This window comes from Heliangelus exortis, chromosome 1 (genome assembly GCF_036169615.1).
Source record: "Heliangelus exortis chromosome 1, bHelExo1.hap1, whole genome shotgun sequence".
Taxonomy (NCBI): domain Eukaryota; kingdom Metazoa; phylum Chordata; class Aves; order Apodiformes; family Trochilidae; genus Heliangelus; species Heliangelus exortis.
The window spans coordinates 3,117,763-3,145,483 of record NC_092422.1 but is presented as its reverse complement, the minus strand read 5'-3'; the positions used below and the strand labels follow the sequence as shown (position 1 = coordinate 3,145,483).

At 46.4% G+C, this 27,721-nt stretch overlaps 2 long non-coding RNA genes across 2 annotated transcripts in view; one reads left to right on the top strand and one right to left on the bottom strand.

The window, feature by feature from the left end:
- Positions 1–2,016, top strand: part of LOC139791791 (uncharacterized) — a 12,648-nt gene extending 10,632 nt beyond the window's left edge. The window contains exon 3 of the long non-coding RNA XR_011724012.1: positions 1,612–2,016. This is a non-coding gene — a long non-coding RNA (uncharacterized lncRNA). The remainder of the gene's footprint in view (positions 1–1,611) is intronic.
- Positions 1–27,721, bottom strand: part of LOC139806363 (uncharacterized) — a 281,537-nt gene that overhangs the window by 44,715 nt on the left and 209,101 nt on the right. The gene's annotated exons all lie outside the window — the stretch shown is intronic.

Below are 27,721 nucleotides of genomic sequence, written 5' to 3'. Positions count from 1 at the left end.
TACCCTGACATGCTGTTTCATGGGAAAGATTTTCACCTCTGTGACATCTCCAGGTCCTCCACAATCAGCATGAGATCTCCTAACACCACTGCAACAGACCCAGAATCCACTCTTGCTTTGGTGTTAGGTCTTCACCAGTCCTGAAACCCATGGATGGGAACCATCTGTGTGAGCCTTTGTATGAAGGCATTTTTATATTATTTCTTTTTCTTTTGTCTCTAGCTTAAGTATAACATGGCCAGGACTGGTTTTATTGGATACTGGACTTGACTGGTGAAGAACCATGGGGTGTTTTCATAAGCAGGTGGTTTGGAACAGGAGAGTTTTCAAAAAGTAAGAGTATTTTCAAAGCACTGAGCAACTGACTCCTTGGTAGATGAGAGTGGAAATGATTGTAAATATCTTGTTGCATAAATTATGCAAATGATCACATTACACTGATAGGAGCTCAAGGAGATCACTCAGTCTGAATGCACACAGGTGTACTAGAAAGTGAAGCCTAGTCCATCACCTGCCTTGTTTTGGGACCTTTGAAGACCTCCAGTGACCCATAGCTGATCATGGAGTAAAAGCCTGTCCTGAAGGATAGAAACTTGGTTTGAAGCTTTCACAGAAGAGCATGGGCATGGAAAGCCCTATAGTACAGCTGTCACTGGGGTACAGAAGCTTTTTTTTTCCCTCCTTGCTATCCATTTTATTACCAACAGTTCTCATTTCCCTGATTTAATTAGCTAGTGAAAGACCATTTACATTCATTAAATAAATCAGCATTCTGGTTCATTGTGAAGCTAATGACCCAGTCTCTCATTCATGCACTTACAAGGAACTTGATAAACAAAAGGAGCTGCTGCCAGCAAGCACCTGCCCTTCAGAAACCCAGCTTTGCCAGCTCCTTGCATCCATCCATCCATCCATCCATCCATCCATCCATCCATCCCTCCATCCATCCATCCATCCCTCCATCCATCCATCCATCCCTCTATCCATCCAGTGGTGGCCACATGGAGAGAGCTTACTATTTAGTTCAACATTAATTTTGAATTATTTCCCAATTAAACCCAAAGGGTGTTTGGGTTTTACTGGTTTGGTCTTGGGTACTGTGAAGGTGGGAGGTCTCAGAGAGTTTTCAGAAACTGAGAAGTAACCACAGCTCAGGGTCAACCATGCAAATGGCTGAAATGAACAGGATGTGGACATCTTCATGGTGCAGGATCCAGGGTGGAGAGCCAGGGATGAGGAAAAAGGTGCAGCTGCCCCTGCTCTGTGTTGGGGGCCATGTGGTGAGCTTGGGCTCTTCATGAAAAGGAGGATGAGGGGACTATGATCCCAGTGCTGAACTTACATTGGCTGTGCTCATGCTGGATGGGGACTCTCCTAAAGAGCTGGGTCCCATTTTCTCACCACCATGGAGATCCAAGTGGCTCCTTGTGAGAAATTGTGAGGATCCTGACCACAGTCACCTTCTCTTTTACACCAGTAATGTTGGTGTCCCTGGAGTCACTCCAAGTTCAGGTCAGAATAATCCAAAGGATTCTGCTCCCATCCCCTCGAGGACAGGCATCTAGAGATGGATGAGCCTGGATGAATCATTTCCTCTTCATTTTTTTACAGGCCCTGGAGAGTCAGGCTTTGAAGGCTGAAATCCCAGCTTCATCCAAGCTGGACTCCCCTTGGGAGTACCAAGGTGAGAGGCTGGAATTTGGCTTTCCAGTCACTGCTGGGACATTCTGCTGACAGTTCTGTACACCTTGACTACTCTGAGCTCCTGTATCTCTGCTGATTTTTTTCAATTCTGGTGAGGGGAGGTGTCACCTTGCAGAATAGTCCATATGTTTCAAACCCAGCCACATGTTCTGACATCTTATTCTGATGGGCTCATGTCAAACCCTTTGGACACAATCCAGCCTGCTGGACCTGGATTGGACCTGGATAGGAGTTCATCCTACCTGGCATGGATTTCTAACTGTGGTATCTGAGCCAGGACCCTTTCCTGACTGATACAAACTGCTTCAGCCTTCAGAGGGATTGTCTCTACTTAATATTCAGGACTATAACCTTGGGCCTTTCCTGTAGAATGGTCATTCTCTCTCTAAAGGTAAAGAATTTCTTAATGAATTGCAAATGATGAACTACACAACAGAAAGCTGTGAAAACCATGTTTGACTTCAGCATTGTTCCAAACCATGAGAACCTATTATCTTTTTCATATTTCTGAAACAATACCCCTGCTGGTTCCTCTTTTGGCCCATTATTGAAACAAAACCTACCTGCTTTTGTGCACAGAATAAAGCAAGAGGAGAATTAATCTGTAAGGTAATGTAACAGTTTTCAGAGCACTCACAGGAAATGAAGATCTGTGGAAGTGTATAATAATGGAATAGAAAATATCTTTGTCTTTGGAAGCCATCAGTCAAAGGGTCCATGGCTGTTTTTCTGTTGGGTGGAAAGAAAAAGGAACTTGTGCAGATTGATTCCAACCATCCTAAAGTACCTGTCCCCAGCAGATTGGCTGACATACCCTCTGGAAATCTCTTTCCCTTGCCTATAGAGAGAATGCTTAGACAAAATGCTGAGCTTTTTTAAAAGTGTAGACTTAGGTGATATGAATCATACCCTGGCATCTATTCAAATAACCAACAGAGAATGCAGGAAACAAGGAGAAATCAGCTACATCAGCCAAGAAACTTCCTCTGAGTCCTGCAGGAACAGAAAGACAAAACCATCCCCAAGAATCTTTCTACTGTCTACTTCAGGACATTATTTTGTATTCTCAGGTCATGAGCACAGTCACCTAAAGTATAGAATTGGGGAAGCACAGAATGGTTTGGGTTGGAAGGGAGCTAAAAGCTCATCCAATTCCAATCCCCTGCCTTGGACAGGGACACCTCCCAACAGCCCAGGTTGCTCCAAGCTCCATCCAACTTGGCCTGCAGCACTTCCAGGGATGGGGCAGCCAGGGATGGGCCACCTGTGCCACTGTTTCACCACCTTCACACTAAAAATTTTCTTCCTAATATCTAATCTCCATCTCCTCTCTTTTATCTTTAAACCACTCCTCCTCATCCTATCACTTCACGTCCTTGGAAAAGTCCCTCCCCAGCTTTCCTGTAGCCCCTTCAGGAGCTGGAAGTTGCTCTAAGGTCCCCCCAGAGCCTTTTCTTCTCCAAAAGGAGACAATACCAAGTGGAAAGGAAGAGAAAACTCAGAGGAAAATTCAGAAGAGGAACAAGAGCTGGCTTGGCAGAAGGTGTACTGAGCAGGGCTGTCATGATAGGCATTAATCTTAGCTTTTTAAGATGGGAGCAGTGTCTTCTTTCACATCCACCTCCCACCATGAATGTCAAGGCCAAAAGGCAACCAGGAGCCTTGCACAGGCAACAGCATCCCCTGAGCCAAGGTGTAATCACTTCCCAGTAATAAACCCCAGGGTCAGCACTTTTTTCTTGCAGCTTTGCCTTCCAAATCAAATTTTGGGTGGAAAAGAGCAGGCAAAGGAAAATCATGGTGCCAAACCAGACTGAAAACAATGAAAGCATTTTTGAGTTACGAGATGTTAAAAGAGGAACCTTGACGTGAAATTTGGAATTTTTTTTATTGCCCAGCATGCCTTTGTTTTCTCTCCCCATGCCATTGCTTCACAGCAAAATGTACTCCTTGGGGTTTAATGGGAACAGTGTGTTTCTTTTTCTGAGGCTGTAGGGGAACAGCATTAGGTTATTCTTACTCATTTGGAGAAACGCTTGTGTTTTGTGAAGGACCTCCCAGTAAGTGTGTGGATATTGCTGTTGCTTAGGAGAACAAGCTGGACTTGGAAGCAAAATGGTTTGGATTTGTAATAGGGGTGGTGCTTGCTGCAGCAATGTCTCAGAAACAAATTACAGCTGTTGATAAGGTGTGGTACAGGCTGGATGAGGTTTCTCTCCTCTTACAAACCCCATGTTGGCACCCTTAGTTATGCATAAATATCAAGAGAGCTTGGGGCACCTGCTAGAAAACCATCTTGTCTGGGTGGCCTTCTGGAAGTGTGGAAGGACATCATGTATTTTCCCCTTTCTCTGTACTGGTGTGTGTTTATTAACTGCAAAACACAGTCTTGTGTTAAGATCATGAGATGGGACAGACACAGTTCCTCTGGAAACTGCATAGTGATTTCTCCTTTTCTTAATCCTCCTCCCCTGTGAGAATTTTTGCATCTTCAGGGCTTGAGCTTGAAGCTAAGGATGAACCTTCTGCCACCTCCACATTTCATTGGGGTCATTATTGGGACTTTAGAAAACAAGTCCTGTGAGGAGAGGCTGAGGGAATTGGGAATGTTCAGTTTGGAGAAGAGGAGGCTGAGAGGAGACCTTGTTGTTCTCTACAGCTCCCTGCAAGGAGGTTGTAGGGAGGTGGGTGCTGGGTGCTGAACAATGATAGGACCAGAAGAAATGGCCTGAAGTTGCACCAGGGGAGGTTTAGACCAGATCTGAGGAAGAAATTTTTCTCCTGAGAGAGCAGTCAGGAATTGGAAGGGGCTGCCCAAGGAGTTGGTGGAGTCACCATCCCTGGATGTATTTAAAAACCATGCAGATGTGTCATTTCAGGACATAGTTCTGTGTGATGGTGGGTTTTGGTTGCTTGCTTTTTTCTGCCTTGATGGTTGGATGCAGTGCTCTTAGAGGTCTTTTCCAACCATAACAATTCAGCCATTCCAAAAATCTGCATCACATGGCAGACTTTGAGACAGACAGACTCACACTGAACAGGGAGACACATCCCGAGATGTTGTACACCCATCTCACCCATCTGCTTTGCAGTCCATCCCTGCACAAGCCATACCCACATGTATTTAGCCCCCAGCCCTTGTTTCAAAAGTTAATTTCCTTTCTCCCCTTCAGGTGAATTCCCTCACTGCTGGCATCCATCATCCCTGTGTCAATCTCCCCAGGCAAAGATGAATGGCTCTGGGTACCCCGTGCAGAGCCAGGAGTGTCCCAGTGGTGTTTTCTGAAAGTCACTTTGAGTAATCATCCCTGGAGGGACCCTTGAGCACATTCAGCTGAACACCAAGCAGCATCACCACCTCCTCCTCATTAGCATGCTGCAAATCCCTGCTCCCTTCCCCCTCCTGCCCTTTCTTGCTCTTCATGGGAAGAGAGACAGAAAGTTCTTCCTTGCCTCAAACAGCTCCACTGCTACCTCATTCATCTGAGCACCTAAATCAGAGCTGCTCCTCTGCTTGCTGCTCCTGGTTATTTTTCACCCTCTCCTGTCCTTGGCTCTGTTGGTGTCCTTCATGAGAGCACCAGGAGAACCTTCCCTGCACCACCTACCACCCGTTTATCTCTACCTTTCCAAATTGTTGGGATAACCAAGATTGTTTCTGTGCTGGCTTTAGGAGGGGAGGAAAGTTTCCAGAGGCTTTTCAGTGCTCATCCCATTCCCCTTCTCACACACACTACTGAAAAACCTTCCTTAGATGCAGGGCATGGAAGGGAGCAGATGGGGCTTAAAAGTGCACAGGTCTCCAGCTGAGTCTTCCCAAATTTTCTTCTTATCTAGACCTCAGAGGGCTCTGTTCATTCCTCCTCTTCTGCTGGGTCCCTAAGGTGGGGAAGGGCTCTGTCTCAATACCAGGGAGGATGTGCTGATGGCAAAACCTGTGATTTGCCACCTTTTTCTTCTGGAACAGCTGGATGAACAGTCACTAATTGAGTCTTGAGCCTCAAGGTGTTGTCTTTGATGGTTTTCCTGCTCTCCCTCTCTTTGCAGCCTCTTGTTCCTGCCTGCCATCCCTTCTCCCCTGCCAGCACAGCTGCTCTGCTGAGAGCTGGCTTGGGGAACAGATCCAGCTTTAAAGCCCAAACAAGGTGTTTTATTTTTCCAGGCAATAGTTTGCTTTCTTGATGGTTTTTATCTTACCTTACTCAGTCCCAGCTTTGTGGCACTACAGCATTATATGGCAGGGACAAACATTTGGGAAGGGCTAAAGGGAGGCAAATGTTTGAGCTGCTGTTGCTGGAAAAGAAAATGTATCAGAAAACCACAGCCTGAGGTGCAAGGCCTCTGAGTCAAATAACAGAGGGTTAGTGTCACGTTCCTTTAAATCCCTCAAAGAATTCCACTTACTGGACAGAGATCCTTTCTGAAAGAAAAAAAAAAAATCACCCAAAACAAACAGCCCTTTATAAATCAGGAAATGCTTATTATCTCCTTCACCCTCTGTTCCTTTCTGTGCCTCCTCCTTTCAGTGTCACAAGAATACCCAGAGATGCAGAATGATGCAAGAAACACAGAAGTGCCCTCGAGCTCAGTTTTGATTGCAAATATTTTAGGTCTGCATGGATCTTCAGAGAGACACCAGAAAGCCTGACAGCATTTGTAGCTCCAGCCCCCTGCTGAGACCTCTTCAAATACATTCTTTAAAGAAAAAGAGTCGTGGCAAAGGATGAAAACAACCAATCCTTTCCCTCCCCTTTGCTCCTCCCAACACATCCCAGTGATGTTTTCCCAGGTGTTTGGATGGATGCTGCTTTGAAAACCTGCCAGAGTCCCATTGTTTGCTCTTGGTGGTAGACCCACCAGCTCCACCACCTGAAAGGAACCCACATTGCTGAGAAAAATGGGTCTTGCACCACAGGCAGAAGAAAGGCAGAGATTTCAGGTTTGCAAGTGGGAGACTGCTGTTCACATTTGTTTCTGAGGCATCAAATTTAGCACCGAGATTTTTTGGAAAATCTCTTCACTGCCATAGTCCACCCTGGGCTATTTCTTCTGCCACTAAAAGCAACTGGAATTCCTGAGGCCTGTGGGTTGGAACCTCAGATGTGTTTGGCTCTTTGTGGAGGTATTTAAAAGATGTGTAGACGTGGCACTTAGGGACACGGTTTAGTGGTAAAATTAGTAGTTTTTAGTGTAATGGTTGGACTTAATGACCTTCAGGGTCTTTTCCAACCTAAAAGATTCTATGGATCCATGATTCTGTAGCTCTGGAAGAGAAATAGATGCTTCCAGAAACTGATTTGGCCCTGCTAAGGTCTACATCACGTTTCAGAAGTGTTTTCAGGTTGCCCCAGACTATACCATGACCTTGAGCAATTTGGTTTCCCCAGTGGGCACTTGGGTTTGGTGTCAAATGTTGGGATGGGCTCTCCAAACCCAGTGGAAGTTCTCCAGAACCTTTTGGAAGGCTGGTGCAGAGAAAGCACAGGCATTTTTGATGATGACAACATGGGCTGTTTGTGTCTATCTCTTCTCCTCTACTTTCTTTCCCTCACCCCATGAATCTGATTTTCTTCTTGTCCCTCACAGTTCCCCTGGTCTCCAGTTCCTTACCACCTCCTGAACCAACTCCTAGCTCTTGTTGTGTATTGAAATGAGGAGCTTCTGGGGATGTTGCCCCCCCCAGTTGATGTGCCTCCAGTGCTACTGGGGTGTGAGCCAGGTAACCTGATGCTACTTCTGGTGACAACCACAGCTGCACCTTCAAACCCCAGCACACACTTCTCCCTCTGGCAGGATCTGGACCCCAGGAAGACTCTAAAAAAAAAAAAAAAACCAAAAAACTTGATGTGAAACAGCAACTAAGGAATAGTTGCAAAACATAAAATCTGTCCAAGTTTAGCACAAAGAAAACAACTGAGTGACAAAAATGTGTCTTTCCTGAACGTGAAAATAAGGGCCAAGGTGACAGGGATGTGTCCAAGCAGCTCCCCATCCCCCTGGAAGTTGGGAGCTGTGGTGCTAGAATGAGGAACAGCTGAAAAGCCAAACCCTTTTCTGGCCCTGCTGCCTAACATGAGGCTGCAGGAACAGAAATGTGGCAAGCAAACATCTCCAATTTCATTTTCTGGTTTCAGGGCAGGTTTAATCCAGCATCAGTCTAATTGTGTAGCCTTCTGGTTTTCTGAACCAGTCTGATCTTTTTCCCTGCGGCTAATATGAGCTGCTAAGATTTTTTTTTTTTTTTTTTGCCTTTAATTGTTCTTTTGTCATCTCTTTTTGGCCTAGCTTAGGCTAAAGGGCTTAACTTTGGAAATGTGAAACTGAAGACCTCAAAAAGCTGTGTTTAAGTACTCTAGTTCTAATAGGCTTCTTTGGAGTTCTTAATTCCTTCATAAGCAGGATATTTATTCTGTATTTGTGTAGTATCTTACCCAGAGAGGTTGTAGCTCATGGTTGGGATTCCTATGTATTGCTAAATTATAGAATCAGAGAATCATGTTGGTTGCAAAAGATCTTTAAGACCTACTGTCAACCTGGCACTGCCAAGGCCACCACTAAACCATGTCCCCAAGCACCATTTCTCCTCATTTTTCAATTCCCTTTGGGGCTGGTGACTCCACCACTGCCCTGGACACCCTGTGCCAGGGACTGAGAACCTTTTCCATGAAAAAATTGTTTCTAATATCCAATCTAAACCTCCCCTGGCACAATCTGAGTCCATTTCACCTTGTTCTATTGCTTGTTACTTGGGAGAAGAGAACATCTCTCCCTCCAATCCCATTATAGGGAGTTTTAGGGAGTAATAAAGTCTCTCCTCAGTCTCCATTTCTCCAGGCTGGACATCTCCACTTCCCTCAGCTGCTCCTCATTAGACTTCTGCTCCAGACCCTTCACCATCTTTATTTTCTCCTTATTTTGACACACAAGAGGTCTACAGCTTGCCAGATTCTTCTCTTTTCCCTCTTTAAGCATCATACTTCAGACCCTTCACAGCACAGGCTGAACTCTCTCAACCACACATCCTTGGGTAGAGAGGTCCCTAAGCCAAGGTATGGGCCCATCCCAGCAGTTTGCCTTGGGAAAGTTCCTCTGAATCAGTACAAATTTGGGTCCCTGCTCTGCTGGCAGACCTTGCAAGTCCTTTTTCTCTAAGTCACCCCACCATGACTTTCAGGACAACAGGTCCAGAAAGGTGGTATTGACCCAACATAGCCTGCCCTGGGACCAGCTTGGCATCAACACCTTTCTCCTTGTCATCTTCTGAACATTTGCTGCACCGAGTACAAAACCATCCCTGGGGGACAGACAACCCCCTGCAAGGGTTGGGAATTTTCTTCCCCCTCTTCCCTAAGCCCTTCCACTTAATTTGTGTCATTTTGTTCGGATGCAGCTGGAAAGAATTAAAACGTCAGGCAGGCACAATTGCCTCCATTGAGATGAAAAGCTGCTGGGAGAAACAATACTAACAAGCATGGCAAGGAGAAAAAGGAAAAACCTGGTGCTGTTTAGCTACTAATAATTAGCTCCAGAAATGGAAAGAGGCAAGATCCAGTGTGGCTTCTGGGCAGTTCAGGGGAGGTCAGATAGGGCCAGGTTGATGAGGAGCTCTGTGTGACTGCATCTGATCCCCTCTGGGATGGGGAATGAGCTCTGGGATGTGCCCATCATGCAAAAGATTGTGGCAAGCTGGGTGCAGAGTGAGGGCAGGCAGAGATGTTCTGAATTCTTGGCTGTTGTGGGAGGTGGACTCCTTGGAAAAGGTCATACTGAGGACCAGTGAGTGTGGGGATCCAAAGCAGCATGGCCAGCAGGTCCATGAAGGTGACTCTCCCCTCTGCTCCCCTCTCATGAGATTCTACCAGGTGCTGGGTCCAGTTCTGGAGCCCCCACCACAAGAAAAAACATGGAGCTGTTGGAGTGAGGCCAGAGGAGGCCACAAAGATGCTAAGAGGGCTGGAGCAGCTCTGGAGCCAGGCTGAGAGTTGGGCTTGTTCAGCCTGGAGAAGAGAAAGCTCTGAGGAGACCTTAGAGCAACTTCCAGTACCTGAAGTGGCTCCAGGAAAGCTGAGGAGGGATTTTTCTAAGGACATGAAGTGACAGGATGGAGGGCAAAGTTTTTTAACTGGAAGAGAGGAGATTTAGATGAGTTGTTTGGAAAAAATTCTTTCCTGCATGGGTGCTGAGCCCCTGTCCCAGGTTGCCCAAGGAAGCTGTGGCTGCCCCATCCCTGGCAGTGTCTCAGCCCAGGTTGGATGGGGCTTGGAGCAACCTGGGCTGTGGGAGGGGTCCCTGCCAATGTCAGGGGGTTGGAACTGGATGAGCTTGAAGGTCCCTTCCAATCCAAACAGTCTGGGATTCTTTGACTCTGTGACAGCTCCACTTGACCCATTATAAAGCTCCAGAAGGACCCAAGGATGTTGTGGACACTTTCCACATTGCAAGTGCCCCACCTGTACCTGAGCATTCTCCAAGATGTGTCCTCTTTCTAACAGAGAGTGATCTGAGGAGGAAGATGGTTGCAGCTGTGGTTGGAACTGGATGATCTTTAAGGTCTCTTCCAACCTTAAGCAGTCTGGGATTCTGGGATACTGGATATTCATATGTTACCCATAATAATAAACTGATGGAAGGAAGGTTTCAATTGTTTAAGCTAAATGACAAGGTGAAGTCAGGACTCATCCCAGCAGAGCCCAATGCACTGCAGGTAAAAAATAGATTCAAGGAAGTCACTGGAGATCCCCAATGCTTTTACTGGGAGAAGAGGTCAAATAGGGAACTTTTGGATCATAACTTGCAACAGCCCTGCCTTAGAGACTCTTTCAGCCTACTGGTTAGCTTTTATGCAGCACAGAAATGGTATTAGGAAGGTTCTCTAGGGTTGTAACTCCTGCCCCTCTGTCCCCACACAGATCTTCTTATCAGAGCTGATTTCCTGCAAGCAATGTTGGAGGATGTTCTGGGTCTACCATCCCCCCTTCCTTCCTTCCTTCCTTCCTTCCTTCCTTCCTTCCTTCCTTCCTTCCTTCCTTCCTTCCTTCCTGCCTTCCTGCCTTCCTGCCTTCCTGCCTTCCTGCCTTCCTGCCTTCCTGCCTTCCTGCCTCCCTCCCTCCCTCCCTCCCTCCATCCCTCCCTCCCTCCCTCCCCCTTCCCCTTCCCCTTCCCCTTCCCCTTCCCTTCCCTTCCCTTCCCTTCCCTTCCCTTCCCTTCCCTTCCCTTCCCTTCCCTTCCCTTCCCTTCCCTTCCCTTCCCTTCCCTTCCCTTCCCTTCCCTTCCCTTCCCTTTCCTTTCCTTTCCTTTTTCCTTTCCTTTCCTTTCCTTTTTCCTTTCCTTTCCTTTCCTTTCCTTTTTCCTTTCCTTTCCTTTCCTTTCCTTTCCTTTCCTTTCCTTTCCTTTCCTTTCCTTTCCTTTCCTTTCCTTTCCTTTCCTTTCCTTTCCTTTCCTTTCCTTTCCTTTCCTTTCCTTTCTTTTCCTTCCACACCTCCTCCAGGATGGAGCCTGGTGTCAGGGCTTCCATACTAGGGATGCACTGGGAAATATGGGAATAGAGAGCATTGAGAAAACAGTGATTCCCAAACCACGTGAACTGGAGGCAGATTGTCCCTGGTCTACTCAGCTCTTGAAATCTGTGATGATTTCATGTGTTGTTCCAACTCTTTCTTTTTTATGTGTCCTGGGGTGGGCCAGTGGTTGCCTCTTCCACTGCAATGTGACTCTGGTGACCATCAGATCAAATGCTTCACGTCCCTGGGAACTCCTTTCTGTTGTTGAAGAAGTTGGCCTAACAAAAGGTTTTTCCCCTCCCTCTAAGTCTTAGCTTAAGCTCAGTCTTGAAGTCTTTCAGGCAATATTTACCCCACACCAATGCTGCATCCACAGTTTATTGCTTCTTGGAGAACCAAGATGGGAGCTGGACAGGACATGTTAAACACCAGATAATGGGGGTGACAGAACACCCTGGAATTTTTTTTTTAAGGGGGAATTGATGTCAGATAAAGTAAAAGAACCTAAAGAGAAAATGTAAAAAGTTGTACATGATTGAAATCAAGGAATCTTAAGGGTATGGTTACATGTTTTCCTGGCCTGACATCTAGGAGTAGTTCCACAGCAAAAGCCAAGTAGAGCAGTGAAAAATTTTTGCTGTCCAGAGGGATCCAACTGCACTACGTGCACTGTGATTTCTGAAGTGTATTTCATTTTTTTTAAAATTTTGTTTTGTTTTAATAAATACCTGCCCCAACGCAGACTGAGTTCACACTGAAGCACCAAATCATGGGTGTCTTGCATTGCTCCCTGAGATGGGGGATGCCCTTCTGCCTCTTCTCTGGTTCACTAAACACCTGACTGAAGTAAGATCCAGCACTTCTGGCATCTCCTTGTGTATGCCCTTTGATTTAATGCAAGCAGCAACACACCTCCCTGCTTGGTGGGACAGTGAGGTGGGATCTGTCCTGACGTGTTTTCCAGGGAGAGTCATGGGAGGAAGAGGGTGATTACTCAGATAAAAACCAATTCTTACAGTCCAGTGCTCCAGTCACACCATTGTTCCAGTTAATCCCATCTTCTCAGATAGCAACTGCTTGGTGGGAAGATGAGCCTCTTCCCAGGATGCAGCTCGGTGAGCTGTGCAATACCCTCAACCATGTGAAAATTGGCTTTCTCACCCTCCCATGTAAACTTCTCATGCTCTCTGAAGCAGAACGTGAAGTTACCTGAGTCAGATTGTCATCCTGCTTCTTTTGGTTCAGCCCTTTCTTTGAGCTGAGATTTCTCCAGGGAGGCATTGAAGTGAAAATAACTCCTTGATGGCCCCAGTCCCAGTGGCTTTCATAATAAACACCCTCACCCCATCCCTTGTTTTATCTCTTCCTCCAGAGCCAAGGGGTAAAAGTAAGAGTGGGTGGTCACAATTTTAATTTGCCAGTGTGGGACATGGTCCCAAAGGGGACTTTCCCCCTGTGCCTGGCAGCAGGAGCCCTGGCACAGCTTGAGGGAGAAAAGAGATCACCATGGCCACCAAGAGATCACCATGGGCAAATGTAAGAACCACAGAATCAGCATGGTTGGAAAGGACCTTCAAGATCATCAAGTCCAACCATCACTCCTACACCACTGTAACCACCAAATCATCTCCTGAAGGGCCATCTCTACCCATTTTTTTAATACCCCCAGGGTATGGTAACTCCACCACCTCCCCAGGCAACCATTTCCAATGCTTCACCACTCTTTTGGTGAAGAAATTTTTCCTGATATCCAATCTAAACCTCCCCTGGTGTAACTTGAACCCATTTCCTTTTGTCTCCAGAGATGATGAAGGACACTGTGATGATGTCCTAGTCTGAATTTGACTGCAGTTTGGACACACTCAGGACCACTTTCCTATTCCTGGTACATCAACCAGAGCAGCCTGGAGCTGCTCTGGGATCTCTTGGAGGGGATGGAGCCCTCAGTGAACTACAGGATGAGAGCTCTCAAAACCTGAGTGATTAAAACCAGCAACAGTTTCCTGACTTGTGCTGCAGACCAGGTTGGTCAACTGGTACGTGTCACTGCTGTGACATCATTTTACTGGTGGAGCATCTGGAGAAGAACCTCTGCATCCAAGCCTGCTTGAAGATATTGGGCTTGCCAACTGCTGAGCTACCATCTGAGCTGAATACCAACCTCTGAGGTACCAGTGATGCCTTTGCAATTTGTGTTATGAAAAACTTTTCTTTATTCCAGCTGTGATAAGCTCTAGGCTGGAAAAATTTGAACCTCCAACACAATTTCATGGTTCTGTTCAGAATGGTTCAGAATGCCTGGTTTCTAGTCTGGTTCCCATTTGTATCTTAGAAGATCTCACTCCCTCAGACCTTTTTCTGGGTGGGGAGGTCCTACACCCAGAGGTGATGTGTTCCTATGAGCCTTTGTTGTGCACTGAATCCACTCAAGGGTATCCATGCCTGGTGGATCTTACAGGAAACAGAAGAACCTTTTGAGTGTATTGACACCTCTTAATGCAAGTTTTGCTCTGGTTTTAGGCACAGTTTAACAGTTTGCTGCTTGGTCCAGGGCTTTGCCCCCAGGCTGGTGCCACATTCATGTAGCTTCAGATCAAGGCCTCCAAAAGGAGCTGATGCTACCCCAAGACCAGCACAAGAAACAAACCAACATCTGTGCCTGGCTTTGCCTCCCCAAAAGACCACCGTGTCACATCCCCTTGATGCTCAAAGCCCTGGGATGCTGGGAAGAGCCTCCTGATTCCATCCCATGCCGTGAACCTTTAGAAGACCCTTCCTCCTCCTTCTTTTTGGTTCTGCCATTGGCTTTCAGCCTCCATGAATCCCTGCAGAGCTCCTGGGGGAGTGGAGGAGGAATCACCCCCTCCGTTAGCATCGCTCTGCATCCCAGGCTCCCATCAGGAAGCTCTGCCATCAAGGTTGTCTTTTTCCCAGCTCTGCCAAGATGCCCCAGGGTGCCTCATTAAGCCCGTGGCTCCGTCACCATGATGGAGCTCGTTTCTTTTTTTAATGCATGGGCTGACAGGTCTGGAAATATCAAACTCGGCAGCTCCGAGCCCTGCTTAGATCTGAAGCGCCGTGCGTCGCAGCTAATTAGCTGAGTTTCAAATCAGAAGGGCAACAGGCTGCCTTCTCTGACAGCCCTGTTTCATCAGGACCTCCCAGGAAGATTGTTTTAAAGTTTTCCTTTCTCAAGCTTGAAATTAAGTCATTGGAAACTTCGCTTTTTTTTTTTTTTTGGAGGTGTGGGGGGGCAGAGCAGGCATTAAATAAATGATTTTTTTACCTTCGCGTCACCCGGTTTGTTTCGTTCTTTCTTTTAGGTAAGAAAAGATAATTCGACACCTATCAGACACCTCTGTTTCAAGCTGCACTGGGGAGAAACATGTTTGCTTTCCTGGGAATCACCACCACCTCCTGTTCCATGAAAATCACTGTGAAAGAGCTGCTGTGGATGAAGGTCATGCTTTTTTTTGCATAATATGAGATAATTTTTCTCTGCCTGCTATTCAGCCTCTGGGAGACAACCAGTGTGCTCAGTCAGCTGCTTCACTGCAGCTTTTAGGGCTGAAGAGGAACTTCTCAGCATCCAATCAGATTTTATAAATTCTGTCCAGTGTTCCTCATCTCAGAGCCTTAAACTTCCACTGCAGCCAGGGCACGGCTGAGGTCAAGAACAAAATTCACAGCTTTTGGCTTCTTATAGAATAAGAGTGGTTTGGGTTGGAAGGAACCTTCAAGATCATCTAATCCCAATGCCCCTGCTGTAGGCAGGGACACCCCTACTAGACCAGGCTGCTCCAAGCCCCATCCAACCTGGCCTGAGACACTTCCAGGGAGGAGGCAGCCACAGCTTCTCTGGGCAACCTGGGCCAGTGCCTCAGCTCCCTCACAGGGAAGGATTTCTGCCTAACATCTCATCTAAATCTTCCCTCTTCTAGTTTGAAATCATTCACCCTCATCCCATCACTCCATGTCTCCATGTCCTTGTTAAAGTTCCCTCCCCAGCTTTCCTGGAGCCTCTTCAGGTTCTGAAAGGTGCCTCTCCAGAGCCTTCTCTTGTCCTGGATGAATAACCCATAGAATCATAGAATATTTAGTTGGAAGGGACCTTATATTTTGGCCTACATAAGACCAGTGGTGATTTTGTTCTGCTGAGCTTTAAACATTTGAAAGAGGTGGATATTTTAAAGGCAAGAGCTTAGTGCTTTTTGCAGGCCAAGCATTCACGGAGGGAGCACCAAAATCTCTGCCCCTCCATACCTTGATACAGAAAACCCCTAAAAACATCTTGTGTGGATTCCAGCCCACCTGGAGTTTTCAGTCCTACCCCTACCCATTCAAGCACTGTTCTGCCTTCATCTCTGGACCTTTCATTGCTTCTGGGGTGGATGCTGGGTTCCTACACAATGCGTTGCCATGGGCAATTGGCACTCTCAGGAGCTGCTACAATAAATTCCCACCTGAATCGTCTGGCACCAGTTCAGCCAAGCACTTTCTTCTTTATATCCCCCCCACCACACCCCCAATTAAAAATAATATGTCGTTAAGTTGCCTTTATGTTTGTGTTGGTGGGCATGTCAAATGCTTTCACAATACCAGCTCTTACAAAACCTGAGACAAAGAGTCCCACATGAACTGGCTGCCCTCTGTCACTTCACTCCAAAGTCTTTCACTGTATATTAAGCCTTAATAAAGGAAACCTAATGAGACCCCAGAGGGGCCCCCAGGAACACAGGATCCAAGACCTCAGGTGGGGGAAGTAGAAAGGGGAGCTTTCAAACCTCTGTAGCATTAAGCAGCAGGACTGGAGAAGTGGAGGCTCTGAGGTGACCTTAGAATGACTTTACAATATCTGAAGGGAACCTACAGGAAAGCTGGGGTAGAGCTTTTTGCAAAGGGTGTGCAGCCACAGGACAAGGGGCTATGGCATAAAACTTGAAGAGGGGAGATTTAGATTAAATATTAAGAGGAAATTCTTTGCTGGGAGGGTGATGAGACCCTGGGCCAGGTTGCCCAGAGAAGCTGTGGCTGCCCCATCCCTGGCAGTGTCTCAGCCCAGGTTGGATGGGGCTTGGAGCAACCTGGGCTGTGGGAGGGGTCCCTGCCCATGGCAGGGGGGAAGAGGGGTTGGAGCTACAGATGATCTTTAGCATCCCTTCCACCCATGGCCATTTGAACTTAGTGGAGCTGGTATTGTTCTCCAGAAAAATCTATCTGAGCCTTTGGGAGAAGCATTCCCAATGCCACTCCATTCCAAAGGCCTGGTATCTCCATTTCTCCAGTGATGGACCTGACCACCATGGGTCTGGCAGAGCAGAGGGTGCAGCAGGAGCTGTGGGAGAGGATTTTCAGCTGGCAGCTTTGATGTGCCCTACATATGCTGTCTTGTTAATTCCTTACAGTCCTTCAGTGGAAGAGGGAAGGATGAATCATTCCCTGTTTGAATGAAGGGAAACCAGAGCATGAAGAGATGAAAGAACACCAAACCCCCTTTCTAACCAACTCTCCCGAATTAGATCTTAATTAGCAACTCTGCCTGTATGTAAATGATGTCTGGAGACAGGGATAAGGTCACTCAGCCCATGCCAAGCTCTCTGGACACAAGAAAAACCAGCCCACATGGTTTGCTCTGGATGGATCATGCCCTCGATGTCTTATTCTCATGCAACAGCACAGAACTGTACATGTGACTTTTGGGTTGGGGCTGCACAAAAGCTGCTAAATCCTGACAAAGAAGCTTTCCAGCCATGCCAAGACAATCAGCAAGCCACCAATAATTTGGTGGTGAACAAGTGGTGGGCTCAGAACTACAGCCTGGGTCGAGCTGATGGGCTGAGCACATCTGCTTGGGGCTGCAAGAAGGATGCATGGACAGGGTTCACCAAGGACATAGCTCAGAAAGCAACCCTTGAAACACTTTCAATACCATTTCAGGACATTTCTGACCTGCAAACCCCTTCAGCCTCATGAGTGAGATATTGGTGCCTCATCAGAGAGTGGCTGAAAGCAAATTCTTTCCTGTGAGAGTGGTGAGCCCCTGGACCCCCCTCCAGAGAAGATGTGGCTGCCCCATCCCTGAAAGGGTTGAAGGCCAGGTTGGATGTGGCTTGGAGAAAGTATAAGTCCAGTATAAGAGTGGCTGGAAGTAGATGATCTTTAAGGTCCCTTCCAACCCAAAGCATTCTATGTTTCTTTAATTGTATTTCTGTGTGAGCCAGTGGCTATGAAAAACTCATGTGCATTAGCCAGGCTGCTCTGATGGATCCTCTATAGCTGTAAGGAGCCCGAAATCTTCTTTTGCAATCAAATGCATCCCTCTTGGCAAATGAATGACATCAATTCAGCCTTTACTAGAGGAATTCTGCTCTCTTTGAAGGGCTGGCAGCGTGAGCTTCTAATGCCACCCATGTTGTATGTGGCTGTGTTGGTCAGTGCAGGCTCCAGGGTGTTCACAGCAACAAGACTGAGGTGACAAAATTCCCTTAGCAGAGGGTCAATAACAGCAATCCAGTCCTCTTGGGCATTGGGATGTAGATATTGAAACCTCCAGATGTGATGAAACCTGTATTACATTGTATGTGATTACCTGTATTCCATGAAAACCTCCTTTTAGTCTTGCAGGTATGGGCCACAGGGGCTTCAATCATCCCATTTCTCCTGGCCAGATGAAAGGTCTTAAACTGTAGGATATGGAGTCATAGAATGGTTTGGGTTGGAAGGGACTTTCAGGGGTCATCTAGCATCTAACATCCCTGTCACACACAGGGACATCTTCAACTACATCAGGAAGCTCACAGCCCTGTCCAACCCCACCTGGAATGTTTCCAGGGATGGGGAATCTATCACCTCCCTGGGCGACCTGGGTCAGTGTCTCACCTCCCTCACTGTAAAAGATTTCTTCCTTATCTGTAGTCTGAATCTCCCCTCCCTCTTTCAGTTTAAAACCATTACTCCTTTTCCTGTCACTACAAACCCTGCTAGAAAGTCTGTCCCCATCTTTCCTATAGACCACCTTTAAATATTGAAACACCCTACTAAGATCTCCCCAAAACCTTCTCTTCTCCAGGCTGAATATTTTTTCTATGATCCACATTTCCTCTCCAAGCTGAGCAGATGGCAGTGTCCATCCTGGAAAGGAGATGGTGTGAATAGTTTACCATATCTACTCGTTTTTAGAAAACAATGATTAAATGTGTTTAGAAAACAATGATTTTAGAAGTGAAAGAAAGCTCTGGTCCCACTAATTGCTGGACACATGAGGACCATGCTGGTGGGACTGACTAGATTTACTTTCACCTGCTTTCCAGGGCAACAGGAATGAGCTCTTTGCACCCTCAGCCACATACTTGTGTGCTGGAGAAACAGGATTTTGCCCATGGAGGGGAAGTAGTGAGCAGCTTGACCTGCACATGGCTGATCTCATGAACCTTATGCAGAAAAGATGCTGAGCCCCAGTGTCTTCTCCTGGCTTGTTTCTCATAGCATCCTCAAAAGCTGTCCCTACAGGGAAGCTGGGCCAAGGTGTGGTTTGACATATGAAGTTATTCAGCCTGATGCTATCGTGTGTCACTGCCAGAAGGCAAGAATTTCAGGGCTTCTTGCACCATCCTTGCTTTAAATGACTGGAGGACTGCATTCCCCTAGCTCTCATCTACAAAATATGTGCTTGCTCCACCCTAGCTGGGAGACTTGTATTACTTCACTGGGGAGTGAGCTGGAAGCTGCAACAAGTCCAGAAAAACCAGAGTGCTGGATCAGCCCTGAGGGCACCCAGACAAACCCAGCCAAGCAGCCAGGCCCCCAGAGCTTACAGATATTGCTTCAGTCCAAATCCAAGTATCAGTGGTCAAGTCTTGTTGTGTTGGAGGATGCTCAGTTTACTTTGGTGTACAGCCAGCTTGGACAAGGTTACACATAAAATTATTTTTTTTGAGACCAACCAGCATCACACTCTAGAAAAATCTGATTTTCTTTCCTTTAGCACGAAGAAGTGAAGATGTTTTTAACAGCTGCAATGGTTTGCAACTTTTAAAGCCAGCATCCATCCAGGAATTCCAATCCTGTCTCACTCAGTGACCTGGCTAGCAAAGCTGACAGAGAGGATGAGTTTTAGTTTTGTTTCAAATGTATTTTCAGTGGCTGACCAAGAAGTTGGAAGATGCTGACAGGAGAAAGCAGGCAGGTCCTGCAACTCAGAGTCTGGCAGCAAAGAGGTTTTGCTTTCAAGAAACTTCTGCTCCTTGTTCTCTTTTTTCTCTGTTTTACACTTGCAGAATCTGATAGAGAAGCTCAGGTCTGGTCTGTTTAGCATGATTGGTTTTAGATCAGAAGTACTGATATGGTCACCTCTGCTTTATACAGATTTGGTGGAGAATGTTTCTGCATAGGAAGTTTTGGTTCAGGCCCAGCTGGGAGTTACAACCTGGTGAAAGCTCCTTGGAGGACTGGATATTCCTCACCTGAGGAATGCACTGTAGCCCTCCATATGTGTTGGAAACCAGCAGACAAGTTCAGCTCTTCTTTCTGCTTTGCTGTCTGGAGTTTTCTGAGTCCATTCCATATTCCCTGAAGAACAGCAATGTGCTTGAACCTAAGTATTCCTCATCATCTCCTTGGGCAGAAACTTGGAACAACTTTGCAACCCAGCCACATGCTGCAAAACAAAGCCCAGCACTAGATAATTCGTGTGCTGTTTCCTGAGGGTCTTGGTTTTGATCCAGCTGGATCCTAGGTGCAATGATGAGAGGCCAGACCCTGCCCCAGGGCATTCAGCCCTGGAGACCACAGTCCATTTTTATTTGAAAACTACCAGTTGAAGTCATGACTGGTTAAAGATTGTATCTATTTAAAAGACACACGTGTGGAAAAGAGATAGAAATAGCAGGGGACAGCTATTCCAGTTCTTCCTCTGTACACATGAGGACTTGGATGCTTTCCACAGAGGGTTCACAATTCCTGGGCTAGCAGTGGCAGGGAAAGCAACATCTCCAACACATGGTGACAGCCCCCTTGCCATCACAGCCAGGCCCTTGAGCTTGTTTGCAAGTCATTATCACACTATTTATAGCTGGCACCTATTTCTAACCCTGCAGACTACTCCAGGAATCACCACTTCCAGAGCCTCTGGCAAGCCAGGGATGTTTGAAGCGTGACATCTGTGAGGACAAAAGAAAAGAAAGCCTGACAGAAAAGGCTTTTAGATATGGTAAACTATTCACACCATCTCCTTTCCAGGATGGACACTGCCATCTGCTCAGCTTGGAGAGGAAATGAGGGTCATAAAAAAAAAAAAAGAGACAGCAGGCAGGGCACAAGTTATCTCAGGACCATCACCGACCTACCAGAGAGGATCTCCATCTGTATGATACTGGCATTCCTGGCTCATGGGGTTTACCAGTCTGCCCGTGGTAACAGGAGAACTGGCCCTGAGATAACCCATAAGGTTTTTCTCTCTGTTTCCTGGCTTCTTATTTCAGTCTAAATTTATTTTCTCTACAGTTCTGCAGCTTCTGGAGACACTGACTGGTGTGGCCCTATGGGAGGAACCCCTCTTCTTGTGGCCCCAGGTGTAAAAAACTAGAATCTCCTTCTCATTCCAGGTACAGATGGTCTTTCTACAAGCTCTGGGCTACTTGTTGTCCCAGATGTGCTCCCTGCCTTAGCAGCTGCCACCCTGGGGCTCTGCACCAAGCAGGGACCTGGCAATCAGCATCCAGCACTCAGAAAATGCTTTCTGCTGTCTGAGCCTCTCCCTGCCTCTTAGAGCCCTAAAATACATTGCTGACAGATGTCTATAATTAGGGTCCAGCCCTGCCTTCTAATGGCATCTGAACCAAAAAGGCCACTGGAAACTGAACGTGCTGGCTCGTGCCAGTCAATAAAAGATTCACCCAGAACCTGGGTGGTTCAGTTTTGCTGATTTAGCCTCATCCTGATTGTGGGAATCCATGCAAAGAGCTCTGGTTCCAAAAGAATCACAGCTGAGCTGTGGGTTCCAGCAAGACTTTCCCATATGGCCACGAGGTTTTATGTCCTGGAGTTGTGTAGGAACCTAAATGACAGAAGTAGGTCTTTATTGCTACGTCTTGGGTTGATTATTTGTGTCTTCCTGCCTGCCATGGAAAACTAATTTGCATTTTGACTAACACCAGATGTTTGCTACTGTTGATGAGCTTTAGTCATCTGTGAGTTCTGTCAGCAACGTCACATTTTATATATAGCACATTTTCCAACACAAAACATCACCCAGAGCTTTTTGCAGCCACCACAACATCAGAAAATCTCCTGTAGAAAAAGACAACGTCAAAAAAAAGATTCAAATAAATAGCCCCAAATAAACCCCAAATGAATGCAGAGTTTCTCCTAAACAAAATTTTAGATTTTTGTCTTCAAGGAGTTCTGTGCAGGTTTGGGAAAGCAGGCTGAGCTTGTTGAAGGTCTCCAGGGTTGGGTTGTCTCCCAGGTGTCTCCTGACAGCCTCAGCCCCCAGTCTTTCAAGGACATCAACATCTTCTTAAAGCACAAAAATTGCCCCAATGGAAGGTCTTTGTTGGGCTAAGAAAACAGAGAGATGGAGACAGTTGGTGACATTTTTTGATGAAAGTCAATACATTTTTTGGAGACCAGGAGAAGAATGAACAGCGAGGAAGAAGAGGCATGAAAGGGCCAGCACAGCCCAGAGATGGTTAAAATGAGCTCCCTTCAAAATCACAGAACAAGAACCAGCAGGAATCAAACCAGAGATTTTACCTTTGTGTTCCCTCCTCAGCTCCTCTATATGCTATTCTCTCCTTTACTCCCATTTTCCATTTATTGCTGCAGTTTTCCAGAAGCAAACAATAAAGTTCTGAGATTTTTCTTTTTTTTTTTTTTTTTTAATTTTTAGTTTGCAAATAGGTTGTGTCAGCTTCATACTTGTGAACATTTCCTGTTTGTGGCTCTGCTATTTCCAGAGATGGGATATCCATCATTCCTGGAGATACCTGGTGGCTGACATTTTCTGATAGGCTAAAATATAATTAGATTTGCACACATTGAGCACAAGGTTATCGACCACAAAAACAAAAAGGCATCACATGAACCAAGGGAAGAATATCTGGGGGACACACCAATCCATCTAGGCACCAGCAGATACAAAACCTGAATAATAGATGGGTGAATATGATGCTATCAAGGCCAATGACCTGTCTGATTATATCTGCTCCATCAAACATCATCAAGGACAAAATGTTTCCTTTGCCCATAGTTGGATGCATGACGAGTAAGAAAAAAACATGGTTTCTAACACGTTGCTGAGTTACTCAAAGTCCTCTGCATTTTGTGGTCACAAAGCACCCCTGTACTATGGGCCTCAAATTGGTTGGCAAATACTCCAGTGTTAGGGATGCCAATGTAGAATCATAGAATATGACAAGCTGGAAGGGACCCATCAGGATCATCAAGTCCAACTCCTTCCCTGTGCAGGGCACCCCCAGGATCACTCCATGTGCCTGGGAGCATCATCCAAATGCTTCTTGAACTCAGGCAGATTTGGTGCTGTGACCACTTCCCTGGGGAGTTTGTTCCATTGTTCAGCTGCTGTCTGGGTGAAAAAAACTTTTCCTGATATCTAACCTAAACCTCTCCTGATCCAGCTTCCTACCATTTCCCTGAGTCCTGTCTTTGCTGACAGGAGAGAAAAAATTAGTGCCACCCCCATCTCTTCCCCTCATGAGGAAGCCACAGACTGCAATGGAGTCAGATATGTCAGATATTGACTGAAACTGGAAAACCTGCAGGCAAAATCTGCTTTCCTGTCTACTCTGCTGCCTGTCAGTGAATGTAGAATCACAGAATGGTTTGGGTTGGAGAGGACCTTAAAGGTCATCCAGTTCCAACCCCCTGTATGGGCAGGGACCCCTCCCACAGCCCAGGTTGCTCCAAGCCCCATCCAACCTGGGCTGAGACACTGCCAGGGATGGGGCAGCCACAGCTTCCTTGGGCAACCTGGGACAGGGGCTCAGCACCCTCATAGCAAAGAATTTAATCTTAAAATCTCATCTCAATCTCCCCTTTTCCAGTTTGAAACCTTTCCCCTCTTCATCCCATCACTCCATGCCCTTACAAAAAGTCTCTCCCCAGCTTTTCTGTAGCCCCTTCAGGCACTGGAAGATGTTCTAAGGTGTACTTGGAGTCTTCTCCTCTCCAGGCTGAACAACCCCAACTCTCTCAGCCTGGCTCTAGAGCTGCTCCAACCCTCTGAGCATCTTCATGGCCTCCTCTGGACTCATTCAACACCTCCATCTCCTTCTTGTGGTGGGGACCCCAGAACTGGACCCCTGACAGCAGGAGGGGGTCTCAGCAGAGTGGAGTAGAGGGGTAGAATCACTTTTCTTGATCTTTTGGTCAAGCTTCTTTTGATGCAGCCCGGGGCACATTTGGTTTTCTGGGCTGTAAGTGGAAATTGGTGGCTCGTGTTGAGCTTCTCATCACCCAGCATCCCCACTCAGTCCTGTTTCTCAATCTGTTCTCCACCCAGACTCTATTTGGGATTGCCCTGACCCAGCTCCAAGACCCTGCACTTGTCCTTCCTGAACATCTTAGGCACTGGGATTGCTGGAGGGCCCCTGCTGGCATTCATCCTTGAAACCAAGCAGCCATCTTTTAGGTTTTTACACTAAATTTGGTCTCTGTGGAAGCCTGAGGCTGGTTCTGAAAAGGTCCCTCAGTGGGTCTATAACCACTGACACCACCCCCACTGCACCATCCCGGGGCCAGGCTTGGGTTAGGGGAAAGCATCTGCTGGCCCCACCTGCTGGAAGAAGCAATAAGAAAAAATAAATCAGCGTTCACACTAAGGGGACAAAAAGTGAGATATAAAAATCCATTATCAACTGACTGAGGGCTTTGCTAGCCAGTTTTAGCTTTCCTGGGAAGCCAAAGGGAGGGATCTCAGTTTTAGCTTTCCTAGGAAGCCAAAGGGAGGGATCTCTTTCTGCCTGCAACTTGGGGACTGGCAGAGCCTTCGTCCATGTTCAGCATCTTGGAGAAGATGGACAAGCAGGTAAATTGGAAGGATTGGGTGAAACAATAATTCAATTTCTATCATTGATTCAGTTAATGGCTTTCATTTAGGAAGTTCATGGAGGATCATTACTCTCTGTTAAGCTGTCACAGGTAGACACAGACAAATGGTAAAACTCTTTCCTCCAAGAGCTTCACTGAAACCATCGACAATGGAGACAAATCCCTGAGGCTGGATGTCAGAAAAACCTGTCAGGTCCAGGAGCTGGAGCCAAAGAATGATCCTGTAGGAGATCTGCAGGGTGTAGAGGTTGAAGAGGACTGCTCAGAAGAAGACACATGCTGCCATGTAAAGATGAATGGGAATTTAACCCACAAAAGGTCAAATTCCACTGAATTCTGCTCTTCCACTGAAGGGAACCCTGAACCTGAAACCCCTTTGATGCTGAGTGTGTGGTTGCAGGGAGCAGGAGATCTGTGGGGGTTGATGCCACCTTTCCTTCTTCCTCTGCCACAAGAGATGGTCAAGAGTCATTTAACCCAGGATGTTCCTCTGGTCCATGTAGTGGGTTTTCAAACACAGAACATTAGAAGCTCTACTGATCAGAGTCCCTGGTGCCTCTTAAAGCAATGAAGTAGCAGTGGACTGGGCAAGAAATCTGGGTTAAAAAGACACGAATCCATGCTCTCTGTCTATTACAGGGTGAATTTGAAGACATCACTTGTGTTGCATGATGGAGGGGTGAAGAAGTACATCTCAATTCTGCTCTTTTGCTTTGACATGTTGGAGACTTCTTAGGGCTGGTTACACTAAGAGTCACCAGGTGTACAAACAGGGTCACAGCTTCAACTTCTGTGCCTGGTCCCTTGGCTTTCCTTCTGCATTTCCCTCACCCAAGCCCAGGGCTCGTACAGGCTGAGTGGGAGAGGACTAAGGCACCAGTCAAAGGTATTTTCTTAGAGAATATCTCTTAGGAGATGACTTGGGAGACAAGTTTTTACCCAACCTTTTCAAAACTGGCAGTAAAGGGAATTTAAGAAGGCTGATGCCATATTCACAGAATCACAGAACTGTCGTGGTTGGCAAAGACTTCTGAGGTGACTGAGTCCAACCATCCATGTCCCCTCCAATAAAATAAAATAAAATAAAATAAAATAAAATAAAATAAAATAAAATAAAATATAAATTAAAAAATAAAAATAAAATAAAATAAAATAAAATAAAATAAAATAAAATAAAATAAAATAAAATAAAATAAAATAAAATAAAATAAAATATATATCAACATAATAAAATAATAATAAATATATATATAATATATAATATTATATATACATATATATATATAATAAATATATATCACCCAACCCACTAGAGCACATCCTTATTCTCACCATCACAATCACCAAGGCTGCTTGGGTGGAAATGTTGTTTCCTCTTTAATTTTCTCTGAGCTTATCTACTTTCTCCCATGTAGTCAGTAAAACTGGACCAAGCAGTTTTTAACAACCCCTCCTTTGCCACCATGCAGTCTCCTGGGTGGGTTTTGTCACTGCTGAGTTATCCTAGAGCAGGAAAATGTCAAAGAGCTCCAGAAGGCCCTTTGAGGGTGTTTGTTGCCAGGAGGGGTGTGACATTAACACACTAAATAATGGGTGCCTTGTGTGGTCAGGCAAAGCCAAGGCCAGAGATCTGCCAGGCTTCATGAAGAGGATCCAGTCTGAAGCACCAGAACTGGCACTTCAGATGTCTCAAAACCTCTTGCGGCTCCACAGATGATTGGAGGGCTTGGACAAAGAGCTCTTGGACATTCCTAAAGAATGAGAGATACTGCAGTGGACACAAAGAAAGGGCTCTTTGAGGAGCTGAACTGGGCTATGGGGACACAGGGCAGAAGGAATTAATGACAAGGGGGTTGTCCTGTGAGGAATGGGAGCTTGGAGAGGGTTTAAAGGATTGTTGTTAGAAAGCATGCTCAATGTGGACATCCTTCTGCCCTGTCACCCTCATTGATCCTGTCCATGACCTTGCTTTGCCACTACCCATCATATTTGAGAAACTGTATCAGTCTGGAGAAGTTGCCATTGATTTGAAAAGAGGAACCATAACCCCCTGTCCCGGTTTGGGCCAGGATAAAGGTAATTTTTTAAGAAGGGAAAAAAAAAGACCCAGGAAACTACAGGCTTGTCAGTCTCACCTCTGTGCCCAGCAAGATCATAGGGTGGATCCTCCTGGATGTGATGCTAAAAGACATGGAAAACAAAGAGGTGATAAGTGACAGCCAACATGGCAAATCTTTCCTGATGAATCTGGTGGCCTTTTAAGAGGGTGTCACAGCACTGGTGAACAAAGGGAGAGCCACTGGTGTCATGTACCTGGACTTCTGTGAAACATTTGACACTGTCCCCCATGACATCCTTGTCTCTAAACTGGAAAGATGTGGGCTTGACAGATGGCCAAGGAATGGACAAGAAATTGGATGCTCACACTCAAGGAATTGCTGGAAATCACTCCAAATGAAGAACAGTGATGAGTGGTGTTCCTCAAGGGTCAGTGCTTGCACTGGTGCTCCTTAACACCTCTGTTGGTGTTCCAGAAAGATTTGGGTGCCCCCTCAGTAGATTTGCTGATGACACCAAGCTGGATGGTGTGGGCAATATCCTGTGGAGAGGAAATCCATCCAGAGGAACCTTGACAAGCTTGAGAGCTGGGCCTGTGCCAACCTCATAAAGTTCAACAAGGTCAAGTGCAAGGTCCTGCACCTGGGTTGAGGCAATCCCAAGAGCAAATACAGGCTGGGCAGAGACTGGGTTGAGAACAGCCTTGAGAAGAAGGACTTGGGTGTGTTGGGCCATGAGAAGCTCAACATGAGTCAGGAATGAGCACTTGCAACCAGGAAAGCCAGTGGTGTCCTGGGCTGTGAAAAGAAGCATAGAAAGGAGGTCAAGGGAAGTGGTTCTTTCCCTCTATCCACTCCAGTGAGTGCTGGGTCAAGTTCTGAGGTCTTCAACACAAGAAGGACATGGACCTGTTGGAGCAAGTCCAGAGGAATCCAGGAAGTTGATCAAAGGGCTGGAGCAGCTCTGCTGTGGAACCAGGATGAGAGTTGGGGTTGTTCAGCCTGGAGAACATTCAGGAACATTCCAGTACCTGAAGGGGCTACAAGAAATCTGCAGAGGGATTTTTGACAAGGGTCTGGAGTGATAGGACAGAAGGGAATGGCTTTTTTGGAGACAATTTTGGTTGTTCAGCCTGGAGAAGAGAAGGCTCTGGCAAGATCCAAGAGGAGCCTTCTAGTACCAGAAGGGGCTACAGGAAAGCTGGGGAGGGATTTCTTATAAAAACAAGGAGTGATAAGATGATGGCAGTGTCTCAGCCCAGGTTGGATGGGGCTTGGAGCAACCTGGGCTGGTGGGAGGTGTCCCTGAATGTGGCAGGAAGCTTGGAAACAGATGATCTTTAAGGTCTTCTCCTTAAACTCTCCTTAAATGAATTCAAACCATTCTGGGAT